This window comes from Mytilus edulis, chromosome 1 (assembly GCF_963676685.1).
Source record: "Mytilus edulis chromosome 1, xbMytEdul2.2, whole genome shotgun sequence".
Classification (NCBI taxonomy): domain Eukaryota; kingdom Metazoa; phylum Mollusca; class Bivalvia; order Mytilida; family Mytilidae; genus Mytilus; species Mytilus edulis.
This window is the reverse complement of record NC_092344.1, coordinates 83,510,107-83,527,230: the sequence shown is the minus strand read 5'-3', so window position 1 is coordinate 83,527,230 and position 17,124 is coordinate 83,510,107. Positions and strand designations below refer to the sequence as shown.

The 17,124-nt window shown below is 31.2% G+C and overlaps 1 protein-coding gene across 1 annotated transcript in view; it reads right to left on the bottom strand.

The window, feature by feature from the left end:
* Positions 1–289: 289 nt before the first annotated feature.
* The window catches only part of LOC139492640 (F-box/LRR-repeat protein 5-like), a 51,800-nt gene continuing 34,965 nt past the window's right edge, over positions 290–17,124 (bottom strand). The window contains exon 10 of the mRNA XM_071280796.1: positions 290–2,021. The gene's annotated coding sequence lies outside the window, so the exon portion shown is untranslated. The remainder of the gene's footprint in view (positions 2,022–17,124) is intronic.

The window sequence follows — 17,124 nt, the reverse complement described above, 5'->3', positions numbered from 1 at the left end:
ATTTCATAGATTTCTATTCAGTTTTACTAAAGTTAGAGTGCGAAAACTAAAAGTATTCGGACGACGACGACGACGACGACGTGATAGCAATATACGATGAAAAATTTTTCAAATTTTGCGGTCGTATGAAAAAAATTAAAGCAAGAATAACTAAGGACTAATACAAGAAAGTCTAATATGTTTAAAATATCTATGATCCTTTCGGGACAGCTTCAACTAGTATACAATGCATGCTGGGTAAATCATGTCATTTTCCTCAGGTTTGTATGCCAGACAAAACTAACACATGGGAGATCATTAATACTTTACTTTATAGAAAGCTTTATGTTGAAAAAAATCAATAAATATGCTTGTTAAAAATATTTTTTCCTAATTGCATAAAGTCTTGTTTTAGTTATATAACACAAATGACCATGACTGTTCATAGCTAGCATGGAACAACACTTTAATAGGGTTGTATAAAACAGATTACGCCATTAAACTAATTACTTATATCCATAATTTATGTCTTCCTTACATTAACTACATCTAAAGGTCAAACAAATTCTGTAAGAAAAATAAAATCAATCACACCACTTGGTCTTTACACGAAAACAATTGTAATAAATAGAGGAAATGGTAGTCATTTTTCAATTAGGAGACCACTACATAAAAACTAGGTCGGGTACTTTTATTGACTCTGGAAACCTACAGGAAGTGATTGTTGAGAAACCAAAACAAACACAATACTTAATTTCATATCTAGGAAACAATTATCAACATAATGCTTAAATATTGTCTTAGTTAACTTTATTATCATCAAATCTTTGTTTTAGCTGCCTATGCAAATAACAAAAAGCATTTTATATTGTTAGAGTCAATAGCACGTTTTTTCAATGAATGTAAAGAAATGAAAAAAAGACCAAACTAAACCTAGTATTCTCTAAGGACAAAATGCTTTATTCAAGGAAGGATGCTATATTCTTGTCATTCACAGCCTACACAGTCTAGATTTTTAAATGGGAAAATGAGAATGTAACTTCTTACTTTTACATTGCAATTTATATGCTTAATTTTGTCATTTCATTCTAACAAATCATTGTTAATTAAAAATTTAAATTTTGTTTAATGTATGTATTTTGTTTTGTTATGAACTATGATCAGCATTGGACACCATAATTGGCTCAATAAAATATCTTATATCTTGTATATAAAATCTTTGCACTGGAGTACACAGTTTTTCTATTACAATTCCAAAGTGATTATATCATATTAAATCTTATTTAAATAATCTATATAGTTTTACACTTTAATTGAGCTGACCTTGCAGTCTCTAATCGATTTTACTGCACTTCTAATGCACACCCATAAAAGGTGAGAAGTCTGTTAAACAATAAGATGATCTGTAAGTGTAATGGAAATATTTACTTTATGCAGATGTGACTGAGTAAAAATGTCATTCAACTTTTGCCATGAAATGTTTATATATGACTGAAGCTTTTACAGCATCACTTTCAATCTCTCATTTTTGTAGGAACAATTTGTGGTTAAACCTTTTTCCTTGTTTGTTACTGATAATTAGTTATTTGAATTTTTCTGTTTGGCATCTTAAAATTCTGTGATTGTTTCTTGTTTCCAAATACTTTTTTTATATAATTTATTAACATTGTATGCTGACAGTCCACGTTATGGTGTCAGGTTGAAAGTGTTATTCTTCCATGAAAAATTTTCACAGTGAATTGTAACACAATCTGTTATGCTACACACATTACTATACACCGGGTTTGCCTTCATAATGATTCATACATAAGTTAACCAAACAATTTATTTAAAAAATCTGTTTCTTGATAGCATACCATTTAGCACCTAATATAAGCAAATCCAAATACCACAAATACTCCGGCTTAAATATAATACAATTATCTATTGAAGCTAAAAAAATGGACAAAATCAAAACACAGTGAAATTGTCTTTCTGATAATACAAGTAACTCATATCTTTGGTCTTTCTGCTGGTAACTGTATACTTCTCCAACAGAAAATCTGTAAATAAAAGAAATTTAAAATATCTTAGTGTATACAAAAACTATACATAATAATAATATACTCTTTTGTAGTAATCTGAATTTGACTTTTGTTTTCCAGTGGAAAATCAGAACTTTATCACTCTTTTTTTTACTGCAAATGATGAATTCTATTATTTTATTTGTGGGACTATGTTATTTAATCGAGAGAAAAAGAAAAAAAACATTTATCTCAGTTATTTTCAAACAGGACATGCATTCAATATCAACTCAAGCAGTTGTCCTGGCCAGAGTCAGAGACTTTTCCAAAAGGCATCTAAAAATTTATACATTCTGCCTATTTTAAAAGGAGTTTTTAATGCCTTAGGAATGACAGTCAATAATATACCAGTAGATGTTCTATAACTGATCCTAAGAACTTTGAACGTGATGTAACACCATAGTTAATGACCTGTTAATGTATCCTGATTTATGTACCGGTACATCACAATTTATGGGAATAAATCATAACAGAAAAGATTCATAGGGAATTATAAGCCTAAAATCAATTAGAACTTGGCAGTATAAAGACTTGTAACTAACAAATAATCATTTGTACTAATTAAGCTGATAATTAAAGGACAAAATATTTCTAAACACGAACATGACAAATCGATAACCAAGCAGCCCTTCCAATGCAGGAGTTAAATTGTGTCCATTGTCTCAAACATGGCTGTTGAGACCTTTCCGTAAATTTTCGTAAGATAAGTACACACAGATGAGCGATTAAATTGTTGAAACAATTACATGGTTGGCAGAATTAATGTTTATCGTGTAAAACTTATATCCCCCCGTGTAGAGAGCTATTAATAGGATTTAAATTCAACACAATCATCGAACCTTATAAACAATAGACCATAATTCAAAATGGAAAATTGAATACTTAGTTAAATCCTGTAACAATAATTCATGGATCATAACACATAAATAATGTAATACGCTTTAAAAGCAAGGGTTATAATCAGACAAGCTTATTTTTAATTTCTATAAACAAATATAAACAATAATGTCTTACTGATGGTATCGATACATACATGTATGACGTCTTTGCTTTGGAAATAGCAATCAATAGCATTGGATATAATGTTAGCTTTAGAGAAACTAAACCATTAAGAGGATTAAATATTGGTATAGATTAGAAATATATATTTTACATACAACTATACATGTTTAATTAAGCTTTATTTACATGTACCTTGACAATATCTTGGTAAACTTATAAAATGAAATGACAAAGCAAATGAATTTTTATGTAATTTAAAATTCAAATTCATTAAGTGATTTTATTCATCATCAAATAGAAAACTTATATTTGGATCAATGTGTACATCCTATTACCTTCAAAACTAAAATTAAACAAACCCATTAAAATCAAATATACAAAATAGTACTTTTGAACTCAATACTGTGGTTCAAGGTTTACAGAGTAATTATTACTTTTAAAGGTTTGCAAGGTTGCTATATGCACTGTGCTTAAAAGGCTGTGGGTAACTTAAGTTACCCACAGCCCAAGATGGAGCCGCCTTGCATCGGTTAGATACTTTTCTTCTATAGAATAACAATACCACGAATGCATCAATTAAACAACTGAATTTAAAAGTTGTATTAATCATTTAGGTTTACCCCTAAACTGGAAAGGTGATTAAATTCTACAAAATAAACGATCACAGCACGATTTTAAAAAACACTTAGGCTGTCCGTAACTTCAAAACAACTTGTCCGTAACTTTTTTCATCATACCAATAGAGATGTCCGTAACTTTCAAAGAATCGACATACGCGGATGTAATGTTTAAACTGATGATAGAGTTTGCATCGAATACATATTCACAAAACGAAGTAGATGTCTAGTATGATATAATTCATTGTATCGATGGAAGACAAAATTGGGAAAATATGAAAAAAATCACGATAAATCCGCAAAACTCGGGTCTCATTTTGTATAACGTCGGGGTACCCGAATCGCCTAGTTCGGAGGGTTGTTTCCGATCATAGCAGATAAACTGTTGAAACATCATTGTTCGTTTTTATTTTTGAACAAGTAGACTACACAAGTATTTTTTTACACATACATGTAGCATGTATACACTTACTGATTTTCTGTCAGCAACGACAAGGGTATCGTGAATCCGGGATTTTGGAGGGGAACCCAAATTGCCCAGGCATGCAGTGGATAGACTATACGAGACTTAAGTGCACAAACTTTTTGCGTCTTTTTGAAAAAGCCAAAAACACTTTTCTCTCATCCCCACAAAAACAAATCCCATCAGCATTGACAGTAAAATAAAAGGGGTGTCAATCTGGACACACTGGGACGTTGCGCACGGTGATATTGCGGCACCCTGGCCAAGATTTACAGTAAATGGGAATACTTAAAAAAAAGGACATTTTGTATAAATGAATAAACCTAGTTTTACAGCTAGCTGCATATTTCATTTGTATGCAAGTTGCATTAAATCTCATTAAACTGAATAAAACTAAAAGACACAATAGGTAAAATTCAGTGACAATAAAAGGAAAAGAGCAGTCAACATAGTGTAACAATTCGACATAGTATATAAAAATATAAATAACTACGTAGGACAACAGGGTAATTTAATAGTCTAAAAACCCCTGATAACATACAAAGAGAAAAAAAAAAAACATACTAGGAAACATATTCAAAAAATCATAACACTATAACTAACTGGTGGGATGTATAAATACCGAGCCGCGTCAAAGAGTAATCATCAAAATAAACATAGAAAGAAACAGAGGTGAAGGTAAACCGCAAACATATAATTAAACTCAAAACATCAAAGAGTAAGAAAGCCTTGGTCTGACAAGCGAAAAACGTCGATAAGACGCACATCAGTAAATAAAAGTTCAAACCATAACCAGGATGGAGTACCACAAACCCCACATAAAACTTCTGTGGTGTAAGTATGATGCGTTAATAAAATCACATTTGGTGGTGAATGAGTAGTATAAACGGCCGCGAAGGTTACAAATATGATGTTAATTGTCTCCTAATTGTTGAAATTATAATTCTTAAAATTTTAAATCAAAAGTTACCCACATCTAAAAATAAAGTTACGGACAGTCTGCTTAGTTTCGATAAAAAAGTTACGGACATCTTATGCATTTTTTAAAGTTGACCTTGCGCTTTAGTGAACTCTATATTAACAAATTTATGGTAATTGTTAGTCATTTCTTTATTCAATAATCCTATAAATATTTACATTCTGCATGAAAAACGTCGCAAAAGGTACATTTTGTATGAATTAAATATCAACGAGTTTAGAGTCCGCCATCTTGGGCTGTGGGTAACTTAAGTTACCCACAGCCGTTTAAGCACAGTGATATGGATACGAAGAAGAAAGGACTCAACTGAATAGGGGTGGATCCAGCCATTTTTAAAAGAGGGGGTTCCTAATTGAGGAGAAAGGGGAGGGTTGTTTTTCACCATATGTCAACATTCAAATGCATTGATAGTCCAAAAAAAAGGGGGGTTGGGTTCCAACCCCCAGAACCCCGCTCCTTGATCTGTAACTGACTGAATATCTTCAGACATCTGAGATTTACTTACAAGTGGGTATGAAGTGAAAATCTTTAAAAATAAACTAAATATGTACATCAATTCTGTTGTAAATTCTGTAACCTTGAATTGATTCAGAAAATCTCATAAGACCATTCTTCCTTTACTGTTGCTATTTAAGATGGACAAGAAACATGAAGACATCTGATTGTCATTATAATGCCAATAAGTAAGCTTGGTAGTATATAACAATAGATATCTGGAGAAACATACTAATTGATTCTCTCAAATAGGAGGATTTCTTAAGGAAGAAATCCTATAAAAATGTAGATCTCATGTATCTGACTATCATTGCTTAGTTTGCTTACATAGGAGTATTATCATTTATCAGCAAAAAACTCATGTTTTGGCAATTAAACTAGAATTAATCAAGATAGAACAGCAATTCATATTGTCATAGAAAAGCAGAGATAAGGTATCAATTTGATGACAGTAAAATAGACGTCTTTAATCCAAATCCATATCTATCAAACATCTACTTCTGAAAGTTTGAAATAATGACACTATTTCTGTTATATTAAATCTAATTGCTCTTTTTAGAATAAAAGAAAAGATAAATAATAATTTATTTCTTCTATGCTAATTATATATAGTTGGCTTTTATCTTCGTGGCTAATGCCACTCAGATATGAGATGACTATATCTAATACTCAATGTGCAAGTCATATCACACTGATACCCAATCTAATTAAAAACCGATCTCTCATCGCTCCTGTTTCTGATATATCGCGTGGGAGATCTAACGAAACCCGCTTTGAGGTCACATGTGAGTGACCTCGTAGGTGTGTCTTTTTCGACCAATGAAATTGAGTCTTCCACGATCTTGGAAGTTTAACGTAAGGCAAAGGGATGTAACTCATTTTATTTACGACGAAATCGTCAGTCAAAATAATTCATAAACTTTTTTGATTGGCTTATTAATAGGTCGGCAACTCATTTGCATATCTTTATAAATTCATAACTTTTAGTTCACTCACATGTGACCTCAAAGCCGGTTTCGTTAGATCTCCCACGCGACATATCAGAAACAGGAGCGATGAGAGATCGGTTTTTAATTAGATTGACTGATACCTCTATCTCATTTTAAATGACATATACGCTGAAAAGCCTTCATTGATAAAAAAAAACATATATAGAGACCATGAGAAGCAGAAGAGGATAAGGGACTAGGGTACAATACATACATTTTGAAGCATTCTAACAATACAATATATATAAGGGATATACATAGTAATCATTATTATGCCTCAGTTAGCATTTTCTATATAAAATAAGTACATAATATTTTGACTAATTTGATTAATTGAATAATTTTCAAATTGCAAGGATTGAACTATTGGACCAGTCTATAGTTTCCAACTATTGGACCTCAATGAAACTAGTTGACCTGAAGCTTCATTATATTTAGCGGAATTTCAAAATCAGCTACAGGATTGGAGGATTTTGAAAATAAAGCGGGAGTAACGATATCACGTTTTACTCTAATGTATCTATGGTTGACATCAGCGCAAGACGTAGCTTAAGCATTTATGAAGTAAAGGTTTTGGTTGGGTTTCTGCTTTTTATTTTACAATAGTTGATTTATCACCGCCATTTATTGTTTGTTGTCTTTTTCCATATAAAACACTTACTGACTGGATATTCATGGAATAGTAAGTTTATTGTCCCCTCAGATACAACTATTGCCTTCAACAACGCATCAGGACAATAGTTGCACCTCAAGGGACAATAAACTTACTATTCCACTCATACCCAGTCAATAAGTATACATTATCAACTGTCAGATGTACACACTTTTCTATCTGCAGTGTATACTACAAGATCCAGAGATCCATCAATATCTAATGTATTAGGATGCTCCAAAAATGATGCACTTAACTAGTATATATTTGTTTAGGGGCCAGCTGAAGGACGCCTCCGGGTGCAGGAATTTCTCGTTGCATTGAAGACCTGTTGGTGACCTTCTGCTGTTGTCTGTCTCTTTGGCACATTCCCCATTTCCGTTCTCAATTTTATTATGCTCTTTTACAATCAAATTAGTTTTTACTTCCTTCACTAAAATACAGTACTGTTTGAACTTTAAGACAAAAATGATATTGGTAAAAATTTGAAGTGGCATTTACAAGAAAATTGTCAGACATAATTAGGCTAAATCTGTTACACAACTCTATAATGCATTATGTATTTTGTCACATTATTACTCAAAAGAAATTCAATTATCAAGTGTCTAGTATGTTAACCAGTCCAAACTAGAGGACAAATTAACATTTTTTGTTTAACTAAAATAACATGGCTATATAAATTATTTCTTTGGTTTACATTTATTCTTAAAACGATTCTACACTTATGCAAGACCAAACTTTTAAGCTATATAGAGGGGGGATAATAAAATGACAAATTTCAAGCATTTAAATCATTTTTTTGCACCCGTAAATAGTCTTATATAGATTGTCTAAATGGTTTATATACTTAAAATTCTATTCCAGTCAAGTTTGGTGCATATTGGGAATAGTTTAATCAATTTTTTTCCCCAAATATCATGTTCCTTGTTGATGGTCAAGTTTTATTCAGATTGTTCATATAGTCTGTAATCTGCAACTTCCAAGTCATTTTTTACTCTTTTCTGAGTCTAATAGCTAAAAGAAGATTAAGATCATCTTGAGATCAAAGATAAAATCACAAATTCTCAGGTACGAAAGAGATGTAACTATTGAATAATAAATGTCAAGTTTATGAAAACTTGTTCATATTTGAATTTATTGTCAATCACTTCAAAATGATCTGGTAAAGAAGTACTTAAAACTTAATTGTTTTGGTTAAGTATGTAAAAAATTGCAGTAAATCTAATATTTGTAATGCTTTGAAGTATTAATATGTGTGAAATATTGGGATGGAAGACCCCAGTAGATTTTTAAAGAACTTGCCATAATATTTTCTATTTCATCCTTTTAAATCACATATAAATTCACTTTATTTATTTCTCTAAAATGATCATTGAAAATATCGAAATCAAAACAGTTATTTTTAAATTAAAAAGAAATTTTTTCCTGTGTATAATTCAACAATGATATGTTTCACTTAAAAGGTCTAATCAAAAGTCTATTTAAAAGAAGTAAAATGTAAATTATTTCAAATTCCTTGAGGAAAAATCAATTAAGTTCAAAAGTAATCTTTTAATGCAATATAATGTATGAAGTTTAGCAACAGGGTGGGAAAATGATGACAAAGTATTGCACAATCATACTTAGACATCAAACAAATATATGTACTGGGTAGGGGCTTGCAATATCTTGTCTTTTATATATATTAAACCTCCTGCAGCAAAAAATCCTTTGTGGCCATGTTTGTTGGCAGTGGTATTTTTGTAAAAGTTAATAGACAATAGACGCCAAGTGACGCTAAAAGCTAAAGGGTCCAGGTGAGCTCAAAAGAGATTACAATCTGTCTGTGGTGTGGGAGAAATTGTTTGCAGATTTATACATTGTATCACTTAAAAAAAAGAATCCCTACATAATTTCATTAATGTAGAATCAAAATATATGATTACAATAAAAAAGTGATATATTTGACTGAAGTACATATAAAATGTTTGAAAATAGACATCCATGTTCCTTTAGATATTTACTAATTGCAGGGAGAAGTAAACTACAAGTATTTTTTATTTCAAGGCTGGGATTATTATATATAATAAATCATCCAGTTCAAGGCAATACCAAAATTGAATATTCAAATCATATTATATATGCAGAAACCATCATAGGCCAGCCCCACCCCCACTTTTTTGGTTGATTATATAGGGAATCACTGAAGCATGACTAAGCCCCCCCACTTTATGAAAAGTTCTGGATCCACCACTGACCATATTCATACCTGCCAACTGTCACTATTTGTGGGGGATTTCCCCCATGGAGGCTTCCAAATTGAAATTTTGAAAGAGCAATATGTCCACAATTTTAAACAAAAAAATTAATTGTACAATGACATGAGGCTTATAAAAGTATGAACAAGCCAAAAAACAACATTAAAATGTATTTGAAGGCCCCCTTGAAGGTTTTTTAGAACTATGACAGCCATCTTGCACGCAAAACCCCCATGGGCATTTTGAAAAGTTGGCAGGTATGCATATTAAGAATGAATAACTACACAATCAAAGTACTGAAGTACTATTAACTCAAATGACCCTAACAGACCCTAAGATCTGCTGGTTGATGGATAAATCCATCTCTCTGTGAACTGCTAATGGTAACTTTCAGTTGTTTTTCCGACGTAGTCGGTATAGTTTCGGTTTGTGCCCTTTGAACTTAAGGACGCTTAACTATGGCAACAGAATATGCATGCTCGAAGATCATTTCTGTGATTGGACAAAATGCTGTCATGGTGGGTGATTTGGTTGTGTTTGAAAAAAGCGTCTCGTTAATTATATGGTGATGGAAAGCAAGTGAAAAACTATAAATATTTGAACTAGATCTTACAAAGATTTATATTTTTATTCGGGAGAATTATATAATTTTTAATGTAAACTTTGTTGTACGAACGTACATGACTTTTAGAACGCACCTCCGCATGTGAGATTTCCGCTGGGTTTTGGTGAATGTAAATAGAAAGATACGAGGACCGAGAATACTGAACACAAACAGAGAAAACGTTATTTAAATGGAATCTTTGAGCTTCTGAAGGTTATCGAAATGATAGTTTTAAACATATGCTCAAATGTAAATACGTCGAAATCTTTTTTAAAGATAGTTCTTGTTTTACTTCAGTGTCAATTATTTTAATTTCATTATTCTTGGATATCTAAAAGTTAGTGAATTAGAAAAGTTCTGTGGGCACAAGGATAGAAAGAACAACTTTGAAAGAGACTCAGTGCTTTCTGAACAATGGACAATGATTAATGAAATGACTGCATTTGATAGAATGATTGAACATGATAGTGAATCAGAGTAAAACAGAATGGATCTTCCTAAACTAGTGTGGTGAAGTGAAATGTGACCATAATTCTAAACTCGTGTGATTGTGCTTACAGTTTGTGTTGATTGTCCCTTTTCCTTAGATATACACAGCACATTACTTTCTTATATATTTAGGAAGATGTGGTGTGAGTGCCAATGAGACCTCTCCATCCACAATAACAATTTATAAAAGTAAATCATTATAGGTCAATGTACGCCCTTCAACACAGAACAAAAAGCTATAAAGGGCCCCAAAATTACTAGTGTAAAACCATGGTTGTTTTAAATCTGAATGAATCTTTAACAATCATTATGATACCAAACCTGTGTAGATTTATTGCTGACTGAGGACCCAATTCTCATATATTCTTGATTTATCAGCAAAAGCAGATAGTTTGATGACCTTGTACAGACTGTTCTAAAGTCTTGATCTCTGTATTACATCAACCAATCTCTACCTTTAATCTTATCTTATAATTACCATAACATAATATACAATATTTCTACAGTATAATTTAAAATGTCATTAAAGCTTCTTATGATGAAATCGATTTACAAGTCTTAATATCTTTACAAGGAAGATTGAAATATAATAAGATAGGTATAAATCTTAAAACCAATTCGATTATGTCATTAAAATGTTGGGAGTTGGAAATACTGTAAATAATGTCATAAATATGTAGGGCTGGAAAAAGATAATAATACTATCCAAATGAAAAGGGTATAAAAATATTATGTCATAAAAAAACCTGGGTATAAAATGTTGTCAATAAAATATAGGGGTTAAGAGAGGTAGGTAATTGATGTGTAAAATAGAATGCATACTCACAACCAGAACATGTTAATATGATATCAATATAAACCCTGCAATGTACTAGACCAATAAGCTGAGCAGGATTATAAATATGATAGTTAACAAGTCCAAAGCACATTATTGTGACTCCTGTTTGGATTAGATAAGGAAAGTCACAAACATGTAAGGGTGTAAAATGTCAAAAATAAAAAACAAGTTAAAAATATGTCAAACATAAAAGAGACTGAGTGTATAAAAATAATGAAAGAGGGTATAAAATTTAATGTCATACAAATATAAGGGGACACAAATAAATTATGTAATAAACAAGAGGCTCCTAAGAGACTGAACGTCTTACCTGGTGAACCACACTGCTAAAACAACCTGCAATGATATTATATTAGGCCAAATAGAGCCCATTGCTTACATACTCCTTTAATATTTGTGTGTTCATAGATTTAGGAAGATGGGGTATGAGTGCCAATGAGACAGCTCTCCATCCAACTTACAATTTTTAAAAGTAAACTATTATAGGTCAAAGTATGGTCTTCAACACTGAGCCTTGGCTCACACCAAAGAGCAAGCTATAAAGGGCCCCAAAAATGACTAGTGAAAAAACAACAGTCTAATCTATATAAAAAACGAGAAATGAGAAACACTTATGAACCACATCAATAAACGACAACCACTGAACATCAGGATCCTGACTTAAGATAGGTGCAAATAAATACAGCAGGTTTTTACGTTTTAATAGGGACCAACCTTCACCCTGTCCTGAAACAATAGTGTTACATCACAACATAGAAAGACAGTTATTGTATAATGGCAACATATGTTTAATTTTGAAATACCTTTGTGTTGGAAGCATCAAGTACATGCAAATCACAAATATAATATACTGTACACAGATGTGGCCATTTGTGTTAATAATGTAATAATGTAATTGTTATAAATGTACTTGACATTCTGGTAGATGAAATAAATGATAAAAATTTCAACAATCTTGCTTCAGTATCAAAAAATAAATTTATTTTCCAATTAAAAGGAAAATAACTCTTACATGATATTTGCAAGTCAATTAAACAAATTATTTAAAATTAAAATTTGAGCAAGGACAGTATTTACATATTGGTGACAAGTACTACATTTAAATCATACTTGTGTTTGTTATTTTGTGGAATAAACTGATTCACTGCCCAGTGTCAAATTACAAAAAAATATTTAAATCTTATATTTTCAAAAGAGTCTATTCATTGCTATGTCTTGCCAACTCATCTAAAGTCTCAACGTTACCCTGTTATTTGACGACCAAAATTCATGTATTTTAATGGCATTTAACAGCAAACAAAGAAATTATTTTATAGTTAAAATGATAAAGTCATCGATACCATCAAATTAAATATTCTAACTGCTAAAATCTTTACGAGAATTTTAATTTGAAGATGAACATCAATATTATTAAACTTGATAGTATTCATCAATAAGACCCACAAAGTGTTAAAAAAATAACATATTGAATAAAACAACAACATAGTTACAATTTATAAGCAAAATATTTCTTAATGTTTGCTGAACCCTTAATACAAAATCTAAAATATTAAAATTATGTGCACATTAGCCGATAATCCATAACATTTAATTAATAACAATCATCAAAATAGTAATAGTACCGGTAATCTTATATAGATCATTAGTCTTAAATTGGAATTGTAAACTTGAGTTCTAATCCTTTTTTGGGCTACTAAGTTGAATTTGATTTGAATTCTTACAGAGATATGAATGAAATACTTATTATGTTTGTTGATATGACCATTAAAACTAGAAATGTCTTGCCTGCCTCACTGATGATGATTGATTTGATGTTGACAGACATTGAAGATGAAGGTTTTATTACAAACAAAATATAAATCTTACATCAACAATGAGTCATGTAAATGTGGGCAGGTTTAGCTGAACCTTGCCAGGCAGACATGTACACCTTACAATCATTCCATACACCAAAAAAAGTTAAACTGTTGATTTTAGAAATAGACCTCCCCATGAAAACTTTACATTGGCAAATGAACCAAAGGTCAAGGTCAGTTGATACCTGCTAAATAGACATGGTTCATAAGTGTTTCTCATTTTTTATTATATAGATTAGACCATTGGTTTTCCTGTTTGAATTGTTTTACACTAGTCATTTTGGGGTCCTTTGAGTTGTCTCAATGGCATTCATACCACATCTTGTTTATATTAACATGGAAAGCTTAACATTGACTAATGAACCATGTAAATGAGGTCAAGGTCAAATGAAGTGTGTCTGACAGTTATTTACACCTTGAAGGGGTCTAACTTTTTCTTTGAGTCATTCTGAGGGTCATTTCCTAAACTTGTTGAAGGTTGGATCAAACACTATCATCATGACACAAATATTTCAGTCTTTGTAACTATGACCTTTGACCTAGTGATATTAAAATCGCTAGGGTATTCTGCTGAACATGTAGCAACCATCATGTCAGAACAGGACTTAATAGAGTAATTTTATTAAAATGCTTCATCAAAAAGAATTCTAGATACTAATAGTCTACCATAGTCTACTCTTTAAAATCACACCAAAAATCCTATTATCTTAAACATAAGTACTACTTCCAAACATATGTAATCAGAAAAATCATTGACAAATTTAAAATTTTAATGATTAATGCCACTCCCAACACCATACATTCTCTTCTTTTCACTTTTGAATCCCATTAGTAAATTGTCACTTACAATCATTAATTCAGAAAATCCTTTGTGAAATTAAATTGCTTTCCTAATAACATGCATTTACGTCATCCATTATTGACAAGAACATATCCTCTCAGAATTATTTACGTCAAATAATAGAAAATTGAAGTGGATGGCAACTCAGTTTGTTAATTGTATCACATTGCCATGGGACTTTGTCAAGAAGAAAGCCTTCAAGTGTTTTAATTGGGCAATGATTGCACATTTATTCACTAAATTAATTACACATGTAACGTAATACCATGAAAGGTGAAATTACCAACAAAGTGTTGATTAAAACATTGTCCTTAGCTGCTTGACAGCATCAAGAACCGGATTCTAACTCTGTATCTTATACTTATTATCTAAGCTGCTTGACAGCATCAAGAACCGGATTCTAACTTGGTATCTTCTACTTATTATCTAACCTATTTTATTCATACTAGGGCACCATGCAATAAAAGAATTCAATCTGCAATCCATTTTTATAATATAGGCTTAATACTTAGTCTATATTGAATATTCACTTTTTTGTTTTTATCTCTAGGCAACAACATATTATCAACGACTCTGCTTGTCCTCGGCACTAATTTGAATAGAAATTTCAATATTGTAAGATGTGTAAAATTAATAAGAGGGATTGATAAACTCTTCGGGGAAATGTATTCATTCTCTAATATTAAAAGAATCAAATTAACTAAGTAAGAAATCAATGTCAGTAAATATATTGATTGTAACAAGCTCTGGTAAGCATTTCTTTGTCAATTAACAAAAGACAATTCAGAGTAAACTGTAAGTTTCTGTAAAACTAACATTTTACCTACAAGACAAATTGATGTTTGAATATTGAAGTCAGAAATGCTAAGGTGTTGCAATGGTCCTAAACTATCAGTAATTGAAAACATGGCATAAATACTAATACATTTCTTTTGTAAATATCTTTAAGATGGGTAACATAATGACAAACTAGGGCTGTCTAAAACATGCATTGAGGTGAGAGTTTTGTTTTTACTCTGTGTTGAAGGCCTCACTGTGAATTTGAGATGAAGCAGCACAGCAATAAAAGTGCTGTTCCTTTGCTTCATGTTGTGTGTTTTTTTTAGCTGTGCATGAACCAATTTTGTGTCATAAATGGAACCCCATATCTTTTGTTTTTCTATGATACAATGTTTAGAAAGAAAAAGCTGTGTTTTTCATTTTCACCAAATAAAATGACATTGTAATTACTGTCATACCAATTTTTCTTTACACACAATGTTTTCTCCGTCCTGAACATGAATGAAATATTTGCCACTGGACATTAAGCAACCATCTATCACATCTTGATGCCTCTTGTTAACTACCAACAAAATATTTAGTACAAAAAAAGAACTTTTTTTTATATCAAAAAAGAAAAGAAAGTATCATATATTAATTAAAACCTTTATTGATTGTTGCCATATTGGAGTATATCCCACATTTCCTTTCCTACATGGTTACTTTCAAGTATTTCATAAGACTGTTACATCATTCCATGTCAAATTCCTTATCAACTAACACTGCTGTATTTAATACTCTACTAAAACCAAATTCTCTTTATGATAGCACAAAAACTTTTGATTCTAATTGAGAGAAGTTTTACTGACAGAGGATTTGTGCATGGTTACATAAATATCTAGACTTGATACAGGTTTACATATTAATCAAATGATTTGAAAAAGCAAGACAGTTTAACAGCAGGTATTAATACACACTCATTCAAACTGAAGGTAGGGACAGCATACACCTCTGCCACAGAATCACTAGGAAAAAAGGATTAAAAGCCAAACAATTCCATATGCCAAGGCATCAATGTTATATACTGTGGATTCATTATAATTTATGGTAAACAAATTTTTCAGGGTTTCTTTGGTACAGGTGAATCACAATTCGAATGTTCAACAAAATTACAAATTTTCCATAGGCTTGTTATACAGAGATTGGCAAAACAACGAAATCAAATATCCTCGAAAATTCAAGTTTTCTTCAATCCACAGTATGTAGAAAGAAAGAAAGGAAGAAGCCCTCAAAATGAAAGATGAAGATACCCTTGATTTCCAGTAGCAATCAAAATATGTAACCCTCTTTTGAACTGTTTCAAAACAGGCCAATTGCTTTTTGATTAACTTGTCTAAAGAAGGTTGCTGTGAATGTTAAATCCCCTTTGACATAACTCTATGAATACCAACCATGTTTTTGTAGATATTTTCAAGGTAATGTGACTTAGTGTCAGTAACAGAAAATATGCTGTGTAATCAATAGTAAACTATCAGATGGTGTACAGGATAAAAGAGTGAATTGAAGAAGTCATTTGACTATCATGCTAGACTAATAATTATGCCAACAGAGTAGATTTTGCATGTTTAAATATACACTGTCAGAATGTTTGTTTTCCTTTGACACCAATCTTATTGAAAATATCTAACTTCTAATGAATAAAAAAATGCTTAGGAATAAACTGTTGTGTGCTTGGTTTGGCAAGCCATCCAACACTCTTTTTAAGCTTTTTTCTATGCTGCAGACAAGTTTTTTTACAACTAAATATTTTATAGTTCTATCGTGAGGCGAGTTAATATAAAAGTACATTTCACATTTAAGTTATAAGCAGCCATAAATAGGTTGATTATTTATGGCACCATGCTGTATGCTATAGAGGACAAAATTCACTAGATAACCTTGGAATTAATCTATTATGAAAGGAACAATGTTTCTGTTCTTTTCTTCTTGCCGATATCCAGAATGGCTGCATTAATGAGCTAAGAGATATACTAATAGCAAGATCATTTGCATCCTTAGCATCAACTTAAGCACTAGTACATATACAGGGAATGATACCAATTCTTTAAACAGTTTGAAATGTTACTATCAATTCGAAGAACAAAGATAAAGATATTTGTTATTGCAGAGAACTTTTTAGGTCATTTATATGAATAAATAAATTCTTTATTCCAAAGCAATACATATTACAGCTTACAGAATATACATAATAACCATAAATA